The sequence below is a fragment of the Neopelma chrysocephalum genome, unplaced genomic scaffold, assembly GCF_003984885.1.
Source record: "Neopelma chrysocephalum unplaced genomic scaffold, ASM398488v2 Primary Assembly neopelma1_76, whole genome shotgun sequence".
NCBI lineage: Eukaryota > Metazoa > Chordata > Aves > Passeriformes > Pipridae > Neopelma > Neopelma chrysocephalum.
In genome coordinates, this window is record NW_020897737.1 from 51,154 (window position 1) to 78,782 (window position 27,629).

The following is a 27,629-nucleotide window of genomic DNA, read 5'->3' on the forward strand; positions in this document are numbered from 1 at the left end:
GATCCTAAGAACTAGTATCAATAAAAAGGTACAATTTTTTTAATAATTCAAAACTTAACCATTTGGGGACAAAAACATCGTGGTAACTTAAAAAATAAAGATAATAATAAATCTGGTATTCACATTGTCACACCACATTGCTGATTTATGGCAATTCTTTCAGGCCTGGGACAGTTTTTGGTTATTTTTCTTTAAATAACAGTGCTTAAAACCTATTATCCGGGGAGATCAGTAGGAGTTGACTTTAGTAGTCATGAATTTCATCAGAGTGAAGTGACTAATGAACATTCGGGGGAAAAAAATGCTGTCAGATAACCTGTAGGAGGGTGGTGAGCATGCTTCTGCAGTGCCTTAGTTTTATCTTAAGGACTTCAGGCTGCATTAATTTCAGCCAGTTCCTATAAAGCAAAATTAGTCCCTCCGGGGAAGCTTGGGTTTTGCTCAGGCTGCTGACTTGGCAGGGTCATGTAGATTTGGGGTTTCATCCTGCTCCCTAGCAGCATCTGACTGCAGCAACAAACTCCTTAGTTTTACACCACTGAGAACAGTGGGGATCCTCTCCTTGAAGCTTTGGTGGATGTCTGTGCTTCTGGAGAAGGTGGAAGCTGGGGGGGATGCCATGTGCTTGCAGGCACAGTCCCCAGCCTCCTGCCAGTGGGAAACTTGATGAATTGTGTCTTTGATGAGAATCTTGGTTCACACCTGAGATTTTTTGATGCAGTTCGTGGGAAGATTTGGGAAGTCCTGGTGGCGTAAGGACCCCTGCAGTAATTTAAGGTGGTGAGTTCAGGAATGAAACAAACCATTTCTTGCACTTTTTTAAGGTTTCATTTTATTCCCCATGTATAATGGGAAAGACACAGGAAACTTACAGCTGAGCTTCTGAAAAGTCAATTAATCAACTCCCAGCTACTGATCTTAATCAGCTAACATAGGATGTGACATGACTAGTTCAGAAGCATACAGTCTGAACTGCACGTGCGCAAATGAGTGGAAGTGAGCGCTTGCTTACTGTGATTTTATCCATGGGAAAAATACCAGTATATTTCTGAGGGAGGCAAAGCATGAGGTCTACACAGCTCTGCATAAGTCAATGCAAGTGCATGCTGTAATACAGCATAGTTCAGCAAAACTAATGTGATATGATGCCTCTGACTTAAGAACTGCAAGTCCAAACTGATCAGTGCTGGCCAAACGGTACCACAATCTGCAGCGTGAGGTGGTGAGATTTCAGATCTGTTTCGCAGGACATAGGGCAATAAGCTACTACTTCTGTTATAGAAGCTCTGTTTCTGGCATCAAGGACTGAATATAATACAAAATCAACTGGAAATTAAACCTTCCAAGTGAAATTCAGGAATTATTGGACTCTATCATCCAATAGATGCTTTGCTCCTTGCTCAGCTCTTTTTATACATTCAAAGAAAATTGTGGCAGGTCTTTGCCATACTTTGCATAGGCATTATAGAGGAGGTCACATCTGACACCCACTTCACAGCAATGCAATTTGTGGCATGAAACATGGAGGCTCGGATGGATCAATTGTAATACTCAGGACTGTGTCTGCACTGGTCATTGGCTGTGGCTATTAAAGGAGATCGATCTCTTCATCTGTCAGTCTAGAAACTTTCATTGGCCACAAACTGCCTAGCCCAAAACCTGGTTATGAAGAAGGGTCATCAGAAACAGAAAGACACATATGATTTTTGATCTCTAACGCTGTGCAGGCACACTATACCAGCTGTACGAGACTTACGGTGTCTGGTGTTGTTGCCTCCCCACCCCCAGCATAGAGGCAGCTCCGCCAAGACGATGTTGTGAGTAGCTCTGCCCTCCAGCACTGAGCCAAATTCTTCTTTTCTCAGTATTTAAGGGAACATTTTCTCTCTCTTTCTTGCACCTCCCCACGTATGATTAACTATACATATATTGGACAGAAAGCATATGCTAACCATATCCAAAATAGCTCATTGTGGTATTAATTACAGAAATGTGGAGACTTTAATGCAAGCATTTGAGTCTTCTAGGCTATTTTCGTGCAATGTTGAATGTGTGACAAAACACCACTTCCCCTAGTAACCCTTTACTTCCCTAGAAACAGTGTAGAAATGAGCAGTTCCTATTGTCTATTGTGATCATATATGGCTACCACATACATCTGCTGCACAGCAGAATTTTATCAATAAGGAACTGTGCGCTACTCCAATCATCATATAAAACACAATGAGCATATAATACAGTGTTCAGTGCAATTGTTCCACTGGGCTGATACCAAAAGGGATGTGAAGAACTAAAAAATGCAGCTCATGCTTATTCGTTGATATACAGTAGGATGACAATGCAAAGCAACCTATGTCAGGCTTGGTCTTCCGTGAGATCATCTGATGCACCAGCTTTGTGCATTTTCAATTCAACAGGCAAGGCAATGGGATTCTAATAAAATGGGCTATTTTGTTAATTCAGAGAAAGGGAGTTACAGATAAGGTTTATCCATTATTTGTATGCTGTCTGGCAGATTCATTTGCTACTGTCCCTGTGATATGGTGATTTCTTTTGTAAAATCCTGTGCTTTACCATACACCTGTCTCAAAATTCCATGACTTAATGACAAGAAAGAGCCCATTTTTCTCTCTGTTTTCAGCTGAAGTTAATGACCTGAATTCCAGTATTGTTTTTACCGGGTTTTAAAAATGTCAGATCACTCTCTGACTTCCTCTTCTTCCTGCTTAGGAAGAAAAAAATCAAACATAGTGAGTTCTAAGAGATGTTTGATTTTGCCTCTGGGTTAATGAGCTTTTAGCATATTGGAAGCAGAGTAAAGATAATTTTTTCTCTTGTTTCTACAGTCATGAGGACTACAGCATTGTTTTTCTCCTTGTAATCAAAAGCCGGGGTTCTCAGGAGATTTTTCAGTCTCCTGGAACTTGGGCTTTATGAAAACTGTCAAATACAACAAGATTCATGCAATGTAATGAGAATTGGCAACTAGGAGATTCTGCAAACCCTGCTCCCTCACAAAAAGTGGAGGTTGATGGCAAAACAGAGTCAAATATAGGACCATAGCCTTAGTTTCAGGCCATGATATGCAAAAAAAAATGGCAGTCATATGAGTAAATATCCTTTTTTTAAATTTAACTCAGAATTCCTATGGCCTCAGGTTTTCTGGTTGCCCTTGATTTATTTTTTGCCTAACAAAATTGATTTTTCCTTTCAACAATATTTTGGAAATGAATCAGTGGATTTACTCCAATTTAAATATATTTCCAGTGTTTGAATAGTCCCTAAATATTCACCATGTCCAATCAAAACATTGTCTTGAAAAAAAATCATCATTACATTGACCAAAGGCTTTTTGGTGATGAAGAAATTTTCCCCCATTATTGTAATTCTCATCATTTTATCTTTGGCATGTGGTCATGGGCCTGAAGTTTGGGCCTAGAAACAATCTCATGGGACTTTGTAGACATTGAAGATTCCATGAACAGACATTTATAGTGTTCTTTGCTTGCGTATTATGGATGAATATTGAGTACACTTACAACACTTAGAGATCTGTTTGAAAATGAAAAAAAATCCCCAAAACCTCAAAGCAAAAAAACCCAAACAAACACAAAACCAGGAAGAGGAATGCATTTGCATGATCTATAATATTTACCATGAATAATTTAGTTATCCTTAGTATCTTCTGGTGGTTTGAAATGACAGCAGTAACATTCAGGTCTCCAAAATAATACAGATGAACTCACTGAAATCTACTTCTCTCTAGACCAAAAGTATGAAATTCAGGCTCTCAGATGATTCAAATCTTACCTAACATATTTTAAAAATTTTTGTAGATTTTACTTTATGGTTTATTTCCTATAATGGTGCTGGTTTATTTCCTATAATTCCATCTGACCATATATGATATGGTTTATCTTACTCAGGTATAACATTTTAAGATGTTTTGACAAATATGTCTTCAAACCATTACTTGAAGTTTTGGAATTTATCTTTAAGGCCCTCTGCACGGAATAATATAGAGAATTTTGGAGCTACATAATGATCAGTAAAATCACTTGTTGGATTAATTTTTCATGCACCTTTGTTCCCCTCACTTGCAGTATAAGAAAACTGAGCCAACAGAGGGGTATTCTTTATCCTTCCCCCTAAACTGGGCATTCCCTCTCAGAAATGCCACTGACCCATTGTGCAGTGGGAATAGAAAAGTCCATTACTTGCATTACACCTTTTTCTTAGTGTTTAATGAGAGCAACTAGGGGTGAGAAAAAGGATGCCATTCCAGAGTGACATCCTCAAACAGAAAAGTGGACATGGCCCTGAGGATCTACACTGCCAAAGTGAAAACTATCTTCAGCATGCAGAGCACCCTCCAGGCTCACACCAGGTTTATTCACACAGTTTTGGGTTCTTGTGAAGAGGGACCACATGGTCAGGTCACCCAAAGTGCCATCCAGGAGTGTGCACCGCTGGCAGCACCACAGGGTGAGCTCCCAGGGACAGCCCCAGGGCAGTTGAGCCTTTTATGTTCTAACATTTTTATTCAACTTTCATGTCACTTTAGTCACAAAGTTCCAGCCACACAGAGCAGTAACACAAAATGCTTGAGCCCTACTAGTACTATGCAGACCAGCCATAACCTTACCAGTCCAAGCTCAGTGGTGGCTTTGGGGCTGCTTTGCATCCAAGGAATGGGGCAAACCAGTTCATACGTAAATCCATGGCTTAAAGAATTTAATTACTAAATTAAGGATAGTACATGGTGTATGAAGGTTTTGTTGATAGAGCCTGATGCCTAGATCTTCAAAACATCTTATATCACATCAAGACTAGAAGATCCCATGAAAAGTTATCACGGAGGGCATAATAAAATTACTTCCACGAGAAAGCAATACGAGATGAGCTTTATACAAATATTCCTATTCCCTAGCAATAGCAAACAAAGCAATACAAGAAATGAAGTGAGTTGGTGAAGGCATCAATGATTTTGGTCCCACTATATTGTTTCAGAATGAATTAGGAAAAAGAAATCCCCTTGCAGCTGAGCTTTACCCCACCACTCTGACATGTTAGGGCAGGACAGATGGATCCCAGGCCCTCTCATCTCCGTAGCTTGCAACTACGAAAGCAGCTGATGCTTGGATTATGCAAGAACATTGCTCCTGGGAAGAATTTCACGTTTCTTTAATTTTTTAAATTTTTTTTTAGCAACTTTAATTACCACCACTCTGGGAGACACAAAAAATCTGCTGCCTGCTTTGCTCATGGTAGCTGACTTGACAGCATTAAGTAGAGAGGGAAGGGGGAGCTCAAGAATTAACAAGGCTAATATAGATGACACCACTTCTCAGCACGAGGAGTTAGTATGATGCCAAAAGGAATACAGGTGGAATTCCAGGAGACATGGATCCTTTTACTGGGTTACACAGACTGTACATAAACATATATGCCTGCTTCCCTAGTGCTTTGCTTGTTAAAGTCATCTCTGCTGTGTGTGGGAGGTGTGGGTTACACTGAGAAATGCCAAAGTCTCTCTGTAAGTCCTTGCTGCATTTTAAAGGTTAAAACTAGGAACAGACTGGCATTCTCCTAAAGGTCTTTAAATGGAAGAGCTGTTCAATCACATGCATTGCAGCACAAACAGAGCATGGTCTCTTCTATATCATTTTCAGCTGGGCTTTGTGAGCTGATAGGCACAGAGTTTGTTTTCAGCAAAGGCAACACTGTGACATTACAGTTTGCACTCCCCAAGATCATAAAAAGCAACAAATAATGTTTTGAGACCAGGAATGGTTTCACATAGTTTTTGATTTGGTAGCCTAAAAGACTTTTAAATGCATATTTATAGAGTTAACACTAATGGAGCAGTTGGATGCTCACAACTTCCAGTGAAATTTCCCTCCTTGCTGAAGTAAAGTCCCTATGAAATGTCAAGGCGCTGAGCAGGTGTGATTGCCTTCATTTCAGTGGATTTTGTAGATGTGATGAAAGATGTACATCAGGCTATTTTTTGTTTGAGTGTCTAATTAAGGATAATAACATAGTTTTAGTCACTTCCAACTCCCCCCCAGTTTATGATATAAGTTTGTATGGGGCCTCCTAGGCAGGACTCGGTTGCAACGAGCACTTCCCAGAAGGAATGGGAGTATCCCTCCTCTTTGCATGACATAAGAAGTGCAATCACATATCTCAAGGTTTTCTCTTCTCACTATCACCTTTCAGATATTCTTATTTCTCACCAAATCCTGTTTCCTTCCCTAAATTTGTTCCCGTCTCTCTGGATAAGCACCCTGATAATACCCCTGTTACATGCCCAGGAAGCTTGGTCTTCTCCTCAGTCCCCACTCATCAGACCCAAATTTTGGGTGTAACACCCCTGTTACAACTACTCCCTACTTCAGATTATACGTCTGACTCCACCATACAGCCTAACAGTCTGTCAGATTGCTTGGTGTCTCCAAATGGCTCACTCTCAGTCAGGGACTGCTGCCAAATTTTTGACAGTGGAACTCCATGAAACATCTTTTGCCTGAGATGGCTGTGCCTTTAATATACTCGCAGTAAAAGCTTCATTCTTTCCTTTCCCCTCTTTCTGGAATGACCAAAACCAGCCTTCAGGGCTGATCCTGAAGAGGAAACAGCTGCATGGCAGCAAACTGGAAGGGTTAGGTGCTGTGTAGGCTGCCCATCAGGAAGAAAGAGCTTTTCTCTAACCTTTATACAGTCCTTCCCCTTGTTTGTCTCAGCTTCACAACAACAAGTCTCAGGGGTTTGTAATGAGATTGTTTATTTCTAGTGCTAAGTTCCTAGACTTATCCTGTTTCATGCTGCTAGCCAGCAGTGGGAAGGTTAAAAATGCAGTCAGTTACCAGTGGCAACATACCAGTGTTGTAAATCCTGCCCACACATCTTCAGATCTACTGACATTTGAAACATCTAGGCCTTTTCTGTTAGCTATACCATTGTAATTATGTCTTGGTATAGCTTTCTTTTCTACATGTCATCCTCCAGGAGTGCTCAGACAAGTACCTATGAAGGATATATATGGAAGGAGAAAGAAAGAAGGAGAATGAAGTTATAGAGAAAGAAAGGAAGCCATTGCAAATAGTTCACTGGGGTTTTTGAAAAAGCAATATCACATATTATTAGTTGCAACTTTATAATGGATTAATGACCCCTTTAAATTATTTGAGATTTTCATCTGTAAGCATCAGGGCAAGCTGTGCCAGCAAAATCAATTATATTTTATATCAGTACCATATGCTTATCCTGCACAGCAGGGATGTGGAGGTGCTGTACGTCCTTCTTGTCAGCAGTGCCATAAGCTAAACATACCGTATGCGGTGGAACTGGCATATATGCTAAGGCAAACGTGTGAAATCTCCGTGTGAAGTCCAGCGAGGCATTGCCACTTCTCCTTAACGTCAGCAGGGATGGGACACAGCTTTGCTGTTGGTCAGTATTCAACTCGGTGAAAACTGTCCTGAATGAATGTGAGATCCCTTTGTTTATAACACATAACACACGCACAAATGAAATTTCAAAATGGAGTGTGTTTCTAAATGCTGAGAGAAAAAGGCTTGGACTATTCGGTTGAGGCCTTTCTGCCCTGACCACTGCCTTGCTCAGTAGCTCATACCACTGCTATTTCTGCAGGACTCTGTGGGAGTCCACCCCAGTACAGGTGACAAAACGGAACTGTAGAGGATGGGAAAAGCAGCCATGAATTCAGTTTGTTATGTCCAGGGAAGTAGCAAGACTCAGCTGGAGCTTTGCCCTTGGCAACTTTCTTCTGCACAAGCCCTCAGAAGAGGACAGGGGTAGAGGGCCATCTTCTCTTGCCCAACTCTGCAAAGTGATCTTGAAAAGTCTATAATTTTTGTTACTTGTTGCTGGCCCACAGACAGCAAGGAGGGCACTACCTGGAGCAATGGTTCTCCTGGAACAGAGCATCTCACTTACCATCCTTCACACAGAACTATATCCAAATATACATGTGGAATTAACATTAGATAGGAAACTGGAGTACCATGCAGTTGTTAACATATGTTTTAAAATTCCTTTTTGTTGATTTTTATACAGAAGTAATACAGCTTAGATCAGTGCTGTATTATGGGCATCTAGATCACATGCATTTTCAGGCGTAGTATTTTTCTAAAGTGTTATTGGTATTAAAAAAAAACGGGCCACTGGAGAGAACAAAGTAAGAAAGGTTTACCATTATGAAGAAATCAGTAGCAGTTTACACCCTTGTCCACTCCTGTGTGAAGGACTGTTTATGTAGTGGGCATGCTTCAGGTTGAGTAATGGTGGCAGTAACCAGTAGGACTAATCACAGGAGTAAACACCACACCAATGAACAAAGATTTAGCAGGATTAACTTTCCAGTTCTTCTCTGTACAGATAAATCAATTTATTATGTGATCAAGGGCTGTGCTTTGGTCTTTTCCAATGTGAATTATTTATAACATCATGCTGAATTTCAGCCATATACACTAAATTCTTTCAATAGATGTAATGAAGTCTGAGAAATTACCTTTTGTGATATGAGTTTGTGTTAGTGGGTCCTTATAGATCACTTCTTCCATAGATGCAGAATATAGATTTTTAATCTGATAATGGACTATCCACTGCCTTCAGCCACTCACTACTGACAGTAGTGAGGCCATTATTACAAATTCAGCACAATTTATCCACAGTTTATTGCTTGCATAGAAGGGGCATATGAAGTGAAACCTACTTGAGCTCATATGAACATTCAAACTTTACAGTACTCAGCAGACAAAGAAATATCTCCAATGTAAGTTTGCAGTATCCCATTTATTAGTGTACACTGTGCGCTTAAGGCAAATGATATACATGGACAATGAAAACTGTCTGTTGACTTGTATTCTAATACCATACTTGGTAGTATTTAAAGGATTACTATGTATTTGACCCAGCTGACAAACATTTTTGATGTTAAACCATGCTCTAGTTTTATCTCAACACACAAGGAGATGTCCATCTACCTACTTCTGACATCTCTATTGACATTAAAAGGGAACTTGTCTGCTAATTTTGGTCTTTCAAATTACACAAAAGTTAGATCACCAAACCAGGCTAATATAGATGATGCAGATTCCTTTATAACAAGAACCTGTTACTACACTCTTTGTTTTGCAGGTTACATTTCAAATTCTCATCTAGACTAGCAGGGGGTGAATGGCTCTGTAAACAGAGCTCAGAGGAACTGTGGAAATTCATAACTACCCTGATTTTTGACACATCATTTATTGCCTGATATTATTAGATTTGGTTAGGAACAGAAAAGTGCCTACACAGATAGCCTTTTTTACAAGCAGAAGGAGAAGAGTGTTCCTTCTGTGGGCATAACCATTGTCCCCACTCCTTATCTCTTATCTCCCACTATTTCTGTATCTCAAGGTTGAGGAACCTGCTGAAGAGCAGTCCTTTTTTTCCTCATCCCTCAGCAACCCAGAACATGGTCACCAAAATAAGGAGGCAGTCTGAGGCTGCAGTATCATTGCTTAGAGAAATATTTCATTATAGCTCAAGGTTTGTCTGGAGGCAGACAAAAATTATGAACTCACAGACACATAAGGTGCCTCCTTTATTTCCTCCAGGTCCTACTGTGATCGTTCTTTGCTTTTCGGACATTCCCTTAAGACAATGATGATTTTTTTGAAAGAAACCCATAACTCAGTCAGTAGTTTAATTGGCAAGCATATGCATACTTTATCACCTTCTGAAAGCAGGTATGAATATATGAGGATTAAATGAAGTGGTTATATTATCATCATATTTTTAATGCTTTTCTCAGTTGTGACCAGTGATTTTGCTTCACAGTAGGAAGTCATATTTCAGCAGCAAGAAGAGAGCTGGAAATGAATAACCACCCTTTTTCTATGATATTTTAGAAGCCTCTAATTTCATCTCAATTTTATCACTTATCCTCTTCAGGTGGTTAGTTTACTTTAAGGGTAAACATTTGGTCATTTTAGAGGAATAGTGGAGCTTGTACCATACAAACGTATGACTTCCTTATGCAGTATTCTCCTTTGGTTTATTTTCTTGGTATAATTTCAACCGGTACAAATATTAGCTAGAATTTCCATCATTTCTTGTTGTCTTCATTTCCTCCCAGTGACTTAAAAGAACATTAAAATGTGTGAATGGTTGATTTCCCATATAAAAGTATCTAACTGATGGTCTTATTCTGCTTTTTTTCTAGATCCTGTGCAATTTTTTTGGTAGGGATATTTCATATAGGTCCATACGTTGGGTGAATGCTGTATGTAGGAGCACACGCATGTAATCCCCACAGAGTATTAAAAGCTCTGTGTACAGACTTTCATAGTTACATGAAGCATTTATAGGATAATATATAGCCTTATATACTCCATGGAACATTTGCCTAGCCCTACTGCCTTTATGAATATGGTTTTCCTCCTTCTTTGTCTTTCACGTCTTAAATTTATTCTCATATGTTTCCTGATTTACAGTTTCATGTTCTGCTCCTTTGTGTTGGTCTGTAAGGTCAGAATCCAGTGCTCCTGTGAAAGTGAAGGATCCCAGAACATCCATGCAAACAGACTGATGGAGGAGACTGTAGTGCACACATTGTAATTAAGAAATGTGCTCAACGTTAACAATATCAAAAACTGGTATTTCTTAAAAAAAAAAATATCTTATTTACACTGCCACTTCTCTTATTTAGGCTGCAAACTGCCCTGAGTACCTAAACTGTCTTTTACATTATGTTTATGTCAGCTTTTGGAAATCAGTTAGTGTGCACATGTAGGGACAGATCTGCAAAAGTATCCAGTTCCTTCAGACACATGTATGCGTTGAAACCCTTTCTTTCACTATCTGTTCTGTAAAGTCATCCTTAAAGCACTGGGCCTTTAAATTTGGGCTCAGGACAAATTTGGAAAAGCAGAGCCTGTGGAGTCTACCACACTGTTCCAGGTGCAGTGTGATCTGTAGGTATTGTGGTGGCTTGGGGAATAAGTGTTACCTCACCTCTTTCAGTAGGTAATTCAATATAGGCTTTTTTTCAGTGTGTACCCTGGTCAATTCTTGTCTACTCATGAGAGGCTCTGCTCATTTCTCTATCACAGGGCACTCTCAGATCCCTCCCACTTTCCCCCTTTGTTCAAAACTCCCAGTTACCCTATGACATTATTGTGTTACTTCTGACAAAAACTAGCCCATGTAGTCCCATTTTGGATGAGTTTTTATGTTTTTACAGTTTTGTTCTCATTAGCTGAAGATAAGTGTCTCCAAAGTAGTTAGAAGTTGATTCTGAGGTGTGGGAGGGAAGCAGGGTGAGAAGGACTGGGGCCCTTCTTCAGTAACCAAGGCTGGAAACCCCATGAAGCCAATGTGCCTGCAGTGCTACTGCAGCTTTCTATGTCAGTTGAATGGGAGTTTCCATTTTCTTCCTTATTTGTTCTCTGAAGGTGCTAAACAATCATCAAGCATTCTGTCATTTTGGTTATTGTAAAGCTGAAGAATCTGGAGACTCTAGTCTTGCATAAATAATGAGTATACTTACATACATGTACTTATAATAAGTGACAGAGAAGGGAGAGTTGCTGCTCCTTCGTCCCATATTGTTCCTATATGCTACCTGCTGTGTTCATTGTTAGATATAATGTCCTTTCCTGAAATCATTGAAAGAGAGGCTAAGTATGACAGATTTGTTCTCAACCTCCCACCAAGACACTAATTCCAGTTTCAGCAGCTATTTGTTCCCTTGCCTTTGGACTGTTCCTTCCCAGATTTGCCATAGCCCTCCCTACCAGCTCCACACCACAGGGAAGGAGAGGGGGCAGCCTTTGGGAAGGAACACAGCTGACTCCAGAACAGCGCAGTTGGGTGTGCTTTGCACCTTCTCTGGCCTGCTAAGCATGTAATTTTCACCCTCTGAGAAGTGGCTTCTCCTCAACTCCCACTCCCACGTACTCAGCAAGACTTGCTGCCACGAAATGTATGGCTGCTTGAGTGGGGACCATAGGACTCCACTGACTCAGAGGAGTCAGCTCCCTGCCAAGGGGCAAAGTGAGAGCTGCAAGCTACAGAAGGTGGAATTCAAAACTGTGCCACTCATGATGAACGGCAAGCTGAGCCTGCCATAAGGCAAGCAGATGGATGTGGTGCCCTTTGGTTCTTTCCAGCTACAAAAGTAATTCTTTTTTCTTGAGTCATGTCTAGCAGAGGCACAATTATTTTTGGACCACCACCAGGGCAGCACTGATATAACAATCGTTTCTGTGGTACAACCGCTGGCAGCTACTTGTGGCAGAAGTATGTAGCAGTGTGTTTAGACCCATTGCTTTTTATTTTTAGATGTTTTTGCAGCTTAACTTAAAATTTTCTTACTGTCTAGTAAGACAGAGCGTAACTCTGAGTGCCCAACCTGAGATACATTGATGGACTCTAAACTTTGATAAGCACCATAAAAATTGTCTGTCAAAGATAACCACATGAGAAGCCTGTGGGACACTCCAAATGCACTTTTTTCCAGTACCTTTGTCCAGACAGCTGGGCATATTTCATAAACATTGCTGCCTACAGTTGTGTACTTTGTAAACATTTACTTTTCTTGGTGTATTATTCGAGTAGTAAACTGGTATGAAGCTCATCAATATTGTTGTGATGATGGTTTTGCATTATTATTGTGTACTGACTGTATTAGTATGTGTTGGTTATATAGCATTATTAGAAATGGGACCCCAGGATGCACCTTGAGAGACACTATTGGATCAGCTAAGAGTGAGATCCTAGCACTTAATTTAGCTGAGGTCAGGGGACTAATTCTTAGGTAGAGTGATGAGTACAGAGATGAAGTCTCCATAGAGTTCACGGTGAAAAACATTTTCCTTTAAAAGACAGACACCAATCTAAGTTTTTCCATTACTCTAGGCTGGTATATAACTGCTGCCATCTCTCCTATCCACCTACATTCACCTCTTTATGGGCTATTGCTTGCATCCTTACCTCCCTATGAAGTTTGCTGCCCTACAAGTGGCCAGTGCTTCTGTGGTCCCATATGAGGGTGATTTTACTCCAGAACAAGCCATTAGGAGATGCCATGTATTGTGGTGACTTTCATCCTTTGAGGGAACTTATTTGCCTGACAGATGATGACAGAAAATTCACCTGTCCTTTTCAGATCTACAGCAAATAGGAGATACTACAAGAGGTTCTGCTGCTGATTTCCAGGACACTTGGGCAGGATTATAAAGCCCTGTTTTCCCCTCTTCCCGTTGACACCAGCCGTTGTGACATATGGTCAGCATTTGACATGGCCGCAGTTGAGCAGCTCCCCATTTAGATCTGGGCTGCATCTGCCTCCAGAGACACAGGTGGAATGTGAGCCATCTGTCTAATGATAAATGCAGAGACAGCCCAGGGATTGTGCCCTTATATGACTTTTTCTTTTATTTCCTCTAAATAAATAGATTAATCATTCTCGATCTTCTTACAAGTTTGAAAACAATGGAGGGTTAGAAACTACAGCTGGGAAAATGTTTTGGGGGGGCTCCTAAGTACAATAAGGTCATTGACATACTGGAGCAAGTCCAATGGAGAACAACTAGGAACTGGAGCACATGATATAAGAGGAAAGACTGCAAGAGCATCTGAGTTTGCTCAGCTTGGAGCAAATCCAGTCTTAATGGGACGTTATACAGAAGATAGAGCCAATATTTCCACCTACAAGTTGCAACTTGCTATATATTAGAAAAAAGCTTATGACAATCAGGATAGTCAACACTGGAAGCAGAGAGGTTGAGGGACCTCCATCAATTTAGATCTTCGAAGTTCCAAGGGCCTTGAGGATCCAATATAAGCTTGGCCCTGCTTTGAGAGAGGTGTTGGAGCAGATGACCCTCAGAGCTCTTTTGCAAACTAAATTATTTGATGATAATTTAGCAAACAACATGAAGGCAGTAAACTAGCAGCTTCATGCTAGGGGATAGCATGAGCACCGGGCAGCTGAAGCCATATATAATTTATATCATATGATCATCATGGCATGAAATATTTCCCTGCTTTTTAACCAGGTATGTTACTAGACTAGAGCTATCAGATCAAACCAGTGTTGCAGTGCTTCTTGTAATGCATTTCTTGTTTATGTCTTGCAGTCATTCCTTTTCTCCAAGAAGTGAGATGAGTATTGGCGACATGATGACTACTTCGGCATTATTTGCACCAGGCAGGCAATACTCAGACACATAAAAACTTCAGTTGTGTTCATATCTTGTTATGTGTGACTGTGCCCTCCTGTAGTGACTATGGGTACACCAGCCTCAAAGGCAACTGGGCAGTTCTTCAACTTTCAGCATTTAAAAGCTTGTAAAAATATTAAGGCTAACACGTGTTATTTGCGTTTCAGCCTTCTTACCCAAGGCATTAGCATCACTGCATTACCTCTGCAGTGCTGTGATGACCATCAATTCATTGCCAGTGGCAGGGACATCCTTCTGACTATGATGTTTGAAACAGAGAAGATCCACCAAAGACCTCACATACCTGAGAAGCTAAATGCACCCTCTCCTGCCCGAGGCATCAAGCCCAAGCCTGTACCCATATCAGCCAGTGTCCCTGACCTATTTCATTCTGCAGATATCCTGGTCCCAGGATGCTATAAGCTTGCAGAGTCGCTTATCATTTGATCATAATTTAAGAGACATTTGACTGGAGTTTACTCTGTCTGTCTATCTGTCTATCTACCTATCTCATGACCTCTCAAAACTCTTTCCAGTCCTGTTTTCCAGAGTTACGCGGAATAAAACATAAGCCAAAAATACTAGCTCAGCCAGGCTAACGTTTAAGGACTAGGTTTAAGGGTTCACATATGAAAAGGACATGAAATAATGGAATCAGAGGCTGTGAAGAGAGAATTTTGGACATGTTAGGAGGACTATGCCTGTAGTCTGTTCATTATAAATGCAGGAAGCCTGTACCAATTTTCTAAGTGCTTAGACACCTGGAGATGTGATGCAGGGAATATTGAAATCCTCATTGAAAACAAAATTTTTTTGCTGTCAAACTGGCAGATTTTTTTATTGCACAATGAGACAATGACAAATAAGTTCAAAACCCTTGACCTGGAAGTCTAATAAAACACTAGAACTGAGAGAGTATCAGACAACATATAAAAAACGATAAAAAAGATAAGCATGAAAGGGGCATGGCTTCATAGAGGCATGAGTCATGGGTAATTTAAGGGACCCTGGAGTGGTTTCTGCCAGTTTTGTCAGGCACATCAGTCAGCAACACCTTAAACCCAGCCACCGCTTCTGGCCAACGGGTTTAAGAGCTATTCTGCTGGATGGAAGACAAGGAGGCAAGGAAGAAACTCACCTCATTGGCTGTATTTAGTGACATGAGTCAGTCTGTGCTTCTCTGGCAGCACTTTTTTTTCACCCTGTCTGTTGCGAGGCTGAGGGTGGTGACATCTGGCTGAGCAAGTGGCTGGGCAAGCATACTGGGGTCCACCAGCACTGCTTTCAAGATGATTCAGAGGCTACAGGATAGGTGCTCAGTGAATGCCACAGCTCCACCCAGCAAGGTTTTCCCTCCCACTGTTCCCCCACGTCATTTTGGTCCCTGAGCCTGTGAGTGTAGGCTTGGGCTGTGGAGGTGGGGAGGTGCCGTGGCAGTGTCCTGGACAGGGTGCTGCCATTGAGTCACCAGCTGCCACGCAGAACGACCATGAGTCCACCAAGCAATAAACTGAATAATATTTGATATGACAAAGTGAAAGCCAAAGACAACACAAATGACACGTGTCTGTACCTGGTGCTCCCGGATCTCCTTACTCTTTAATTCCAGCAGAAAATCTCCATGGGTGTGGTGGTCAGGGCCAGGGTTTGAGCAAACCCCTTAGGTGATGGTAGGACTGGGGGGTGCCACCAAGACTGAAAAGTCTTTGTTTTTAACCTTTTGTCCCTGAAAGTGCTGCTGCTCATCTTTTACATGCTTATGAGATGCACACAAATGTTGATGGTTAACCTCAGCTGTCTTGTGCTCATGTTAGTAACCATCAGTGGTGTTTGCCAAGGGTTTTGTTCTCAAGCACAGGGAGCACTGAATTGTAACAGGAAGCGAGGAGAAAATGTGTGCAAAAACAGGAAAAGGAGGGGAAAGTGAGCATGAATTTAAGAGGTGTGTGCTACATTGGTTGAGGTTGAAGGCCAGAATGAGTCTCAGAGTGGAAAAGGTGCGGTGGCATGTGATCTCAGATGAGATGCAGAGGGTAATACTACAGGCAGCAGTAGTTGTAACTGCTAGTAATATTGACTAGTGGTAGTAACTACAGACAGCAGTCAGGTTGTCCTGTCCCTTCCATCAGTTGCGGTCACAGAGTGATGATCTAGCTATACACAGGTTGAATCCCAGGGAATGGGATGAATCCCAGGGAAATCAATAAGCTTCAATTTGCCAGAAGCTGTTAATTTAAAAACTAAGGGAGATGATGCTAAAAGCTTTTCAGTGCAGAGAATGATGAAAGCAATCATTTTTGTTGTTGTTGCTGCTGTTGCTATTATTACTATTAATAAAGAATTGCTCTTTCTTCATGATAATTGACTTGGAAATGTTTTCCTGGTAGAAGCTGGATTAACTGCTTTCCCAGAGAGGGGGATTTTTCTGACCCCCTATGCTGTGTGGCATGTCAGGGCAGTGTAAGGCATGGAGTCCCTGCCCTGCTGACCAGCAACCAAGGGAGAATGGTCCTCCAGGCATCCTGCTCCCTATGGTTGCTCTCACCAGCACTGCTTACACGCCTGGGAGGGAGAACCATAAGCCTGCAATAACCAGTTCTAATAACTACACAACCAGTTCTATTGACGAGGATTATTTAGTTCAGGAGTTTGAAATGAGAAACACAACAGACTCAACCTCCCAAGCCTCTGTCCTGTGGGAGGAAAAAAACAAAGTGCCTCAACACATGTGGGGTACTGTCCTTGGGAAAGAGATGGATTTCCTCTTGTGCAGACTTCCTGATGCAGTTGTAAGGCTGTGCAAAGGGAGGCACCGCACAGCCCTGCACAAGGCAGCTGAGCAAAAGGGTTGTGTGCTTCAGGCACATTGCTATCTGGTCGTTCTCACTGCTTGCTTGTCCCTCTGCAAGGAAAAGGTGTGCTGAAAGCAAAAACACTTGTTTCCTGCAAATGCGGTCGTGCTGGCATTGTGATTTGCTGAAGGCATTGCTTGTGGGACAGGAGGCATGCATGGGGGACAGGAGGTGTGTGGGCACCCAGCCAGGACAAGAGGGACATCTCCTCCTGAGCAGCCTGTGGGACATGCTCTAGCAGCCCCTTTGGCACCCTTCAGCCTTACTTAGATCCCTACAATTCAGTCTGAGGCCTATGCTGGCTTACATCATGTGTTCAATGGTGCCAGCCAAACCTGGAGCACGAAGTTTTCAACTCTGATTTCACTCACTGAGCCCTTTTGCACTACGAACCCAAAGATGCGGTGGAGGGACTTGCACAATCTTCTTGTGCTAACGAGCACTCAGCAGTGAGTAATGGCACTTGGACCCTGGGGTGTTCATAAGCATACATGTGTGCTACCTACACCAAGAAGGACACTAATAGGCACTCTGCTCCCAAGGTGTGTCTCTCAGGCACATGGTGTGACTGTTGGGGATGATTCTGTGCAGGACTAAGGGCTGGACTAGATGATCCTTGTGGGTCCCTTCCAACTCCACATATTCTGTGATTTTGTGATTCTGTAATACAAATTCTTTGAGACACTGTCTCTTTTATGAAGTAGAAAAAAACCCTGTTATAAGTAACAGCTTTGATAGCATTTGAAATTGATGTCCAGCTAGCAGTACACATCCCAGCAGAGCTTACTCGAAAGTGGAAAATAACTGCATTTTCATTTAATTTTTATTTAGAGTGCTGAAACAACAGTTTTTTAAATCAGTCCTTTGCTCAGTAGTTACTATTTCCTGCTCCATGCTTAATATCTTTCATATTCTAGCTTGTTTTTTATCAACTGTGGTATAACCTAACTTAGACAGGAACATGTGAGGTGTGCTGGTCCTTCCATCCTGAGACTGTTTGCTGAAGCTTGCACTGCATTTTAGCCAGTTTCAGCTAAACCACAGAATCCTACTTTGCAAATTAAAGTGTTGTGACAAGTCTGAGTCGGCTCAGCCTTCTGTTCTCAAACAACATAGCATAGAAGCCTATGCATCTTCCCTTACCAAAGAGGAAAAAAAAAAAAAGGCAGGAAGGCGAAAGAGATGTTTGAAATATTTTCCTGAACTGCACAATGATGAGTGCTTCCGTGTTTGGTGCAATCTCTTTCTCTGGCCAAACATGGTAAGGAAGTGACTCTGCTCCCCACAGCACACGCTTGCAAATAGCTCCTTTCAGCAGCTGGAGGAAGCAAGAGAGGGCTGCTTGTCTCTGCTGCCGTGAGCTTAAATTCAGAGAAAGCCATTAGTCCGCCGAGTCGCCATATCTGTAGCAAATAAAGAGGAAGTGATTAAAAATTATTTTTTTTCAGATACATCCAGATCACTGAATTTTCTTCATTTATCTCAAATATGATAATAAAAATGCAATCAAGTTTAGGATTTCCATAAGAAGGAGCCCAGAGCAAGCAAAGGGGTCTTAGCAGCCCACCCTAATCCAGGACAGGAATTCAAACGCCTGGGGCCAGTGGCAGCCCCTTGCTGGCTTCTAGGCTTTCCCTTCACTCCTGATCACAGGAACATAGTACCTAAAACTTGCACAGAACCACATCCGTCCCTGTTTCTCACCTGGGGCTCAGCAGCTGCTCTGACCCTTTACAATGAGGCTGCTCTATCAACCCAAAACCAGCATTTCACCAGGGGAGCTGAATTACAGCACGTTATCACTGCGATATGCGCTGAGGTGTTTCGCACGGAGAGGAGGGGGGTGGCTCACTGCTGTGGCACCTCCCCTCCTCCCGCCTGCGGTTTCAGTTGCCTGTGGCCAACCTTCCTGGTGCTCAGCTTCACGTCTCTGAATTTGACCACCTGAACTGGTAACTTCAATTGTGCTAATCTGTGAACTGGATCCTCTCCCTTTTGTCAAATAAATGAGTGATGTGTAATTTTAGTGCATGGTGTGAAAAGGTTTGCATTCACTCATTTTCAGTGCATTCACTCATTTTCTGGTGAAACCTGCCCTGAGTAGAGCTTTGGAGTCACAGCAGTTCACAACCACTGCGGAGAGGATGCAAGCACTTGGCTGCAAGCACTCCCAGGGACCTGGCAAGGTGATGCCGAGCTGACAAAAGAGTTGGGGAGTCCTACATCTAGTAGTGACCTATGTTAAAGTCTGGACTCATCTGAATAAATGTCAGCTGCCTCTGAAAAACTTCAACTCTGGGGCAGGTTTCCTTGTCTGTAAGCTTATTAAGTTAAAGCCCTCTCTGCTTCAAGTCACCAAAGGCGTCATCTTTTACCAGTCACAGAGGAGAGATCTGTAAAAGTAGGGGAGGATAGAAAATATTAGGAGCAGTAGACTTTGTTTTGCTTGAGAAAGCACTGTCTGAAGTGGCGCAATGTGCAAATAATGAAGAACTGAAAGAGAAGAAGGCTGGCAAGGGAAACTTGTGGGCTGCTTGACAAGAGGAAGGCTGAAGTCTGTTGATTCGGACCCCGTATTTCAGCTGGGCTCTGCTCGCCTGTCAGGGAAAAGCCTTAGACTATGTTTCTGAAAGATAGGGAGAGATATCTTTAGGGACAATGAAAGAAATACCCACAAAAGTCAGCTCCCTATTTCTGTCCCATATTCAGAGCTGCCAAGCTTCTATGCAACTATAAATCTATTACTTTCTAACCATAAAACTGTGTTTTTGTGTTTTAATAGGAAATTATCTGAGAATTTCACTGAATGGCAATTTCAGATAATTAAAGAAAAGACTGTTGATTGTAGACCTCCATAAGTGGTTTTGTAAATAAATATAAAATTGAACAAAAAGATCATTTGGTGTTTTCAGTGCCAATTTGGTGGCAATTTTTAGAGATACAATAGTGCTGCATGCAAAATATATTTCTTTTCATGTCATGGCTGGCACAAATCAGATATCCTACTTTTGGATTTTTTTCTGCAATTCATCCCAGAAAATTTGTGGTTTGAGTATTAATAATGCAACATCAGAAGAACTCATTGACTACTGCTCTTTGCTCCCATTAATAACAGCTGCTGGAGGTACTTCCTGATAACTGCATAATGTATTGGATCCTAAACCAGATCCCTGCCTTAGATTTTCAAAGGTAATTTATGACTGTAATATCCTGTGAAAATTAGCTGTTTCAAAATTCTCACACTTACAATTTACAAACCCAATTTATTTCCAAATCTTACAAAGAGAGTGAGAAATAAAGCATGAAAGAAGTGGCAATAAATATCTGCTATACAATTTCCAAGGTGTTATTTAACTTCTGAGTTATACTCAGTAGCTGCACAACAGCAGAACAGTCTTTTTACCAAAGTAAACTTTTAAAAAATATATGTACTCCATTCAGTATTTTCTGTCTACTTTTTCATTTCATTATTTATATATTATTTACTGTTTTCATGAATGCATTTGAGAATGTATTATTCTTATTATTCTTACAGAATTATTATTGAGTAGAGATAGCTCAGCTTCAATCATTTTGGAGTGCACTAGAAAACAAGAAAAAAATATATTTATTCATCCTAAGTTCGCATTTCAGCCTTCTGATTTTTAATTTAAAATAATTCAAACAATAAGTCGTCCAACAGCCTCACCCTAGATTACAAGAGGAGGTCTTGCCTTCATTATTAATGCTGTCAAAAGAAAAAACCTGTGTTTTTGAACCCAACAGAATAGTTTACTGAACACTTGTTTATTATGCTTTCTGTGAATAACTTAATGGGCCTTGAGTATTGCTGACATTGTAATTGCAGCCATTTATGTAATGAGGTGAGTGGGTTTCACACAGGAATTAGAGTGGGGAGCAGGTGAACATGTCATGGGGAGCCAGGATAAGTGAAGTTATCAGTGATATTCTTCAGGAACTTGTTTGGAAACCAATGCAATCCAATTCTTTCATTATTGACCTTGGTACAAGAATGTGGTCTAAGCCATTTGTCAGTAATATGAAGTGGCACAGGGTCACTAATGCTGAAAAGGACAGGAGCATTGTTCATCAGGGAGGACCAGAGGATCCTGTGAATCAGAGAAACAGGAATAGGGTGAATTACAGAAGCACAAAGTGCAAAGCCATGAGTATGGACTCACAAGAAGCAGGGTCCCTACTGTCAGAGGTAGCAGGTAAGACAGGGAAAATGTGGATTGATGGCTGAAGAGCTGTGAACCACCAGTGTGATATTACTGGGCTTCAACGTCTAGGGACTGCACAGAGCAGGACTGAGTGCCTGGTGTAGTCCCAGGTGGTCCTTCTCCAACCCTACATTTCTCTACTTCTATGATGTATCAATCCAAGCATGTTCAGCAGAAAAAAGGGAGGTTTAGTACAACTATATGAATACCTGGAGAATATTAGTGTTGCTTTATATATAAAAAAAATAAACTGAAATAGGAGCGGAAGAAATCTACAAAGGTGATGGGGAACTGAGAGTAAAGAAATAAAAAGAGATTATATGATCTTGGCTTATTTAGTCGAGTAAAGAGAAAGTTAGGAAAGAATAGGATTACTTCTCCTAAATACATTACTCAGAGAGTGTATACTAAAGAGAAAGAAGCTTGATGGAAATTAGAGGATAAGGATAGTGTTACAGTCAGTTCTGTATTTAGAAACTAAACCTGTTAAACATCACCAGCCATCTTCGTCCTTAATGAGTTACTAGTTTTGGGAAGATGTGTGAAGGAATTTCTACCTTTGCCTTTAGCCTGAGAGGCTGGACACAGTTAGAGATGAGAAATTGGGTGGGCACTGCTGACAGCTACTTTGGAAATCCTTGCTGATTTACTCAAGGTTAGAGTAATTAACTGAACTGGGGCCATAAAGCGATTTTCCCCATCAGTTCTGAGGGACTTTTGGGAGAGGGAAAATACAAATTTTGCACATAGAGAATGGAGAAATCTCTATTGACACTTTATAAACTCACCAAAGGCACCCAGAGTGGTAAAGCTTGCAGTTGATTTCTCATTTTCTTTGTAAACCTGTAGGACTGGCCTAGAGGTGGTAGGATGCTGAAAAGGCTTTTATGGCTCTGGGGGAGACAATGACCAGGCCGCATTACACCTTTCCTGCCCATTACCTCAGACAACACTGAGCCTGGTCCTCCGAAAGAGTTATCATGGTTGGGACATCCTGTGCTCGGGTTTTGAGGAAGAAGCACCTGGAGCCCCTGTGTGTTGCCCGGCATGAATTGTGTGAGGATGACCTAGGCTTGGTGTAGCCTTGGTGATCCAACCTGCCTGCTTATTTGTAAGTAATTAAAGCATTCAAATAGAGGACAGTTCCAAAACAATGACTTATACTTTCTAGCACTCTTGGCATTGTCTCAAAGATATCACAGGAACTGAACTGGCCTGGTCTTGCATTGCTTATAAGATGAGCTCACATACGGTAATTGCCAATGTAGGTGCAATGAAGTGCACTAGTAGGAGAAGCACTTGAGCTGTCAGCCCTTTTTAGGGCATCTACACTACAGACTCAGACTGGAGAGAGAGGTTTGATAATCTATATTAACCGACTTGGAAAGAACTAGATTTTTTTGGCTGTAAACACAAAAGCGTGGTGAAAGCCATTGCCAGCTTGAAGAACTAGTGTTTATAGAAATGAACTGCAAACAAATGTACCTTAGGAATTGAGACCTGAGCTGTTGCTCTGGATCACACTGTTAACCAGCTCAATCACTGTGTTGCTTGCTCTTTCTTTACCTCTCCCTTCTTTCAGGAGTTCAAAACCAGTTCAGTGTGTCTCTAGGCAGGATATTTCGTAAGGAAAAAAATTACCTTAAAACATAGTTCATTCCTTGGTGAGGTGTGTCCTACCTTACATATACTAGATGGCTGAAATATATTATTAGGAATAATTGCTGGTGATGAGAAATTGCAGACTACCTTTTGAAACGTATCCTTGTATGGAAGCAATAATGGCAACAAAAATATGGAAAAAATAATGCTTCATAGATATTTTTAATGAATGCACTCAGCATCACAGTACAGTACATACCTATATAATAAAAATGGTGTTTTGCAATAAAAATGTAATCTTTTTTGAACCTGAAAAATATCATGCTGTATTGTAACAGTTGTTTGCAATAAATATCACACTGACTCCATGAACATCGTTTATATGCTAATATCAGTGTGGCTTGGGCTTAATTCATTCTATTTCAGCTTTGATAGAAAAGACTATTTTTTGTCAGATTCACAAGCAGACAAACTCATACAGATATTTAAAGAAAGTCACAATTGCCAAGAGGAAAAGAAAGATAAATGCAGAAGAAAGGGTATTTTGGAGTGACTTGCTGAAACTGAACTTCTGTGGATAAGTGTATACATCTTCTGGATGTGCAAATTGTGCTTGTTATTCTTTAAGGTTCCCCTATTTCAGATGCTTATATCTGCTAAACGATTAATTTATCCACAAAGCTTACTGTTCAGATGAAATTTTGCAGGCAAGCACCTATCTCAGAAGAGATCCATTATTTTTTAATCCAGCTGGATTTTGTAGTGCTACTATTTTGTATGAAGTTTGCTACTCTTGTTTTACATAGTATATTTAAAGAAGCGGCATATTAACAAGGAAAAGTGTCAATGACCTGATGCTTTTCCCTGCTGTGCTTAAATTTAATCACTGGGCTCATGATTTCAGGTATTATTCCTATATACTTGCTGGGACAGAGAAGTCTTGATAACTTTCAGAACTGTAGACACAAGCAATAATAATTTAAAAAACAGGAGACAAAGTCTCCTCGGAAAAATCTATGGGTGTCTGAGCACAGCACCATTTTACTTCACTGTGAGATTTTAATAAGATGTTCTGAATCATTTAGTGGTAGTATGGAGAATTTTTGATTGATAAATTTCTAGGGCCAAAGTATTGTAACAGTATCTGGAGACTCTGAATGCCTAATTTACAAATTTTTCAAATAGCCTAATTTTCACTGCATTACCTGTTGTGTAAATCAGCCTCATCCTGGGCAAGGTGAAATAACCCGGTGCATTTTTTCTGAAGAGGATGAGGAGAAGTTTACACAAACCCTATTTCTATGTATGCTGTGGAGTTCAGAGAGTGACATTCACTTTGGGGCAGGGACAGGCAGCCAAGGCAGTGCCATTTTCAATCAGAACATCTGTTTGCAAAATGAACATCTGTTCTTAGATTTGTGTGTGTCTGCAACGTGTAATATAAAGGCTACAAAATATGAGGCAATGGGCATAAGGGGTATGAAATGCTATGGTGTGATTTCATCAATCAAATCCTCAGGCCTTGGGCATTTTAATACTGAACATTGAAGAAAAAGTACAATTTACAATTTATATTGCTGCCTTCCTTTGCTGACCATTTCATAGCAATCCATCACCACTGCTTTTTTACCCAGAATGGAAGGAGACTGAAGAAAGATGAAGGAGGCTGACCCATTTGGGTCCCAGTTTTCTCGATCTCTGGAGGCTGATGAGTTTTTCCATCACTGCTCACTCCTTTGCAAGCTTTTCTGCAGTTTGCACCTGACCTGCAAAGGCAAAGAACGGCCACTGGATCGACAGCTCAGGGCTAATAATAGCTGATGACTAACCTTGAGAGGCTGTGGTATACACTTACCCTATTTCACCAGGCCGTCCCCCTTGCTTCGTTTTGCATCCTGCCTGAGGAGGCAGGCAAATCAAAAATCAACAGGTCCTAGCCCTAACAGCCAGATAATCCTGGAGCTGCAGAGGTTCCTTTGCAATGGGAGGCCCTGAGACTTATTGCACCTGGAGCAGCCACAGGACCCTGAAACAAAAGCTGAGTGCTATGGAAGTACATGGTGGGCACAGGGAGGTTGCCTCTAACCTGCCAGATGTCTGTGGAGTGGCTTCAAGTATTAATTTTCTCAGAGTACTAGGGATAAAGTAAAAAGGTTCAGACATGATGTTTTCCCCAATTTTGCCTCCAAATGATGGAGCAGTGCTGTATCTGCCTGCTAAAAGAGGGTTCTGAGCACACAGGGTGCAACTGAAGGGAGGCACACTGCTCTGGCACCTTGTGCGAACACTGCCTGCGCTGCTGGACTCCCTCTCCTCGGCCACAGCCCTGGCCAGGAGCTGCAGCCATCCCTTTTGCTGCCAACAGCAGTGGTACTTGGCCACTATATACCTGGGAACTCCCTTTCTCATCCGTCCTCCTAGTATTTATGCAATAGCCCCTTTACATCTCTGCCTGTACAGACAGTCAGCCTTAAAGAAGAGAAAAGAAACCCAGCTCGTGGGAGACACTGCTTTTGGTTCTCTTTGTGCAGCCAGAGAAGTTTTCACACAGTAAAATCCCCAGCTGACAAAAAAATTTTGGACTGTACCATATTAATCTGTGTGAAGGCTGGAAGCAGCCACATCTTCACAAAGACTTTCCTCTGTATTCACAAATGAGAGCAGGGAAGACCAAACCCCAAGAGCTGCTCTGAATTTTTACTCAGCAAGTGCTTAAGCATGTGCCTAACTTGAACTGCTCAGATAATCCTGTGCTTAAACTTGCTGTTTGTGTTGTCTGACTGTGGCTTAAAGGTCCTTGGAACTCTTGATGAATGAGGACTAGGGGTATTCAGGCAGCTGAATATGATAGGTTAGATCCTGCTTACCTAGTGGAGTCATGTCATTCCACTCATGATTTGACTGCTCATATAAATAAAATGAATAGGATTTGACCCAGGCATTGCACCTAGTTGGAAATAATCCCTTTTAAAATTTTTGAGAACAGTTTCTCAGATTACTTGTGTTTGTTTGGCCTCTAAACAGACGGATTGCCTCCAAACCCTATCTAATTCTGATTAAATTGTTGTGTGGGAGTCAACAGGTACATATTAAATAGGCTGTGAGATTACTTTCCACCCTGAATTGTAGCACCATACCTAATTAGAAAAAGAGAAATGAGGCTGGAGGAACAAGACACAGAGCTCTGGGAGGAGGTCAGATGGAGCCAGAGGAGTACCTAATGCAGTTTGCATACCTTTGACCAGAGGCTTCAAGGTCTCCACTGAGGGTTGATTAAGCTTCATCTTTTATTTTCCTTCTGCCTCTTTCTTGTGTAAGTTGTGCATGCAGAAGGACTGAGCAGGGGGTGGGTCCTTAATGTGGCCCAAGTAGAAATAAGGAAAAAAAATCTTTTAATTAAATGCAACAGCTGTAAGAGGATTTTGAACTGGAGGATAAGGAAGTTCTGAAATCTTAGAATAGGAAGGAACGCCTTTATTTTACTTGGTGCTGATGGTTGTGCTTCCCTATATGACCCCACTGCAGTGTTGGAACTGCTCAGTCAAACGCTGTAATGAGGAACAAGGATTCCTAGTTCCTCCATTGTATATGCCAGAATTCAAGGTCGCTTCATCTGGTCATGACAAAAAATGCAATAGGAACTGAAGAAAGAAAAGGCAAAATTCCCCATTAGCTGAAGAAAATTGCCAACTTTATATTCCCATAGCTAGGTCTCATGTACCTCAGCATAGGTCCTGAGTAACCCTCTTGTGGTTCCCAAATGGAAATGGCCAAGCTAATTTTAAAAGGGCTTTGTTAAAAGTCATCTGTCCGGCCAGGCTCTGAGCTGCACTGAATATCAGAACAAAAAAGCGAGGACAGGATGGAAAGCTGCTGATAGGAAGGTAACTCTGAACAGTTCCTGAGACTGACATCATCTCCTACCATCTCCTCATGGGTTGCTCTGCGAGACCAAAACACGTAGACTCTGATACGCTGTGGTTTTGTCTCCAACTCCTCTAATAGGTGACTTTACTGCGCCCCTGGGCTGTGGTGAGTGGAGGTAACGAAGGAATAGGAAAGAAAAAGAAAGAATTTTTTGGATAAAGAAGCTCTTTGCGTATATACACCATGGTTATGCATGTACACACAAACTCAGAATATTGGTTAAATTCCTTTTGGTCTCATTGATTCAACTTCCCAAGCATAGATAGATGTTTAATTCTCTGCCTAGGCTTTTGTACTAACTGAGCAGGAGGAAGGGATTCCATTTTAAAGGCTTGCAGCTCTGGAAGAGGCATGTGGGTAGGAACATAGTATTTGCACATTGATAAGGCATAATAACTTACTGCAGTTTAAACTCACAGCATTTTAAAGTAAATCTGGTTGGGCTGTGTTCACTAGCAATACACCCACACTACAAATACTATGGTAAGTGGCAATAAGATAAAATCTGGAAAGGCAGCTGTGAAGCAAAATAAACACAGGGATAGGCAGCACATAAGTCGTACAAATAGTTTTGAATCATCGGTGAATATACGTCTTGGATGGCTGTATTTTGTTCTACAACACCAGTGAGACAAAAAGTTTACATAGAAAATTTGTTAGCTAGTATCCACTAGGGAGATAATAAGAGATGTCCAAAGAAACTGAGAAGAATTTTGTAAAATAAAAATTTTTTAGAGCATAGCTTGTTATGTTTACCAATGTATTTGCTCCATTGGAAAGCTGCATTT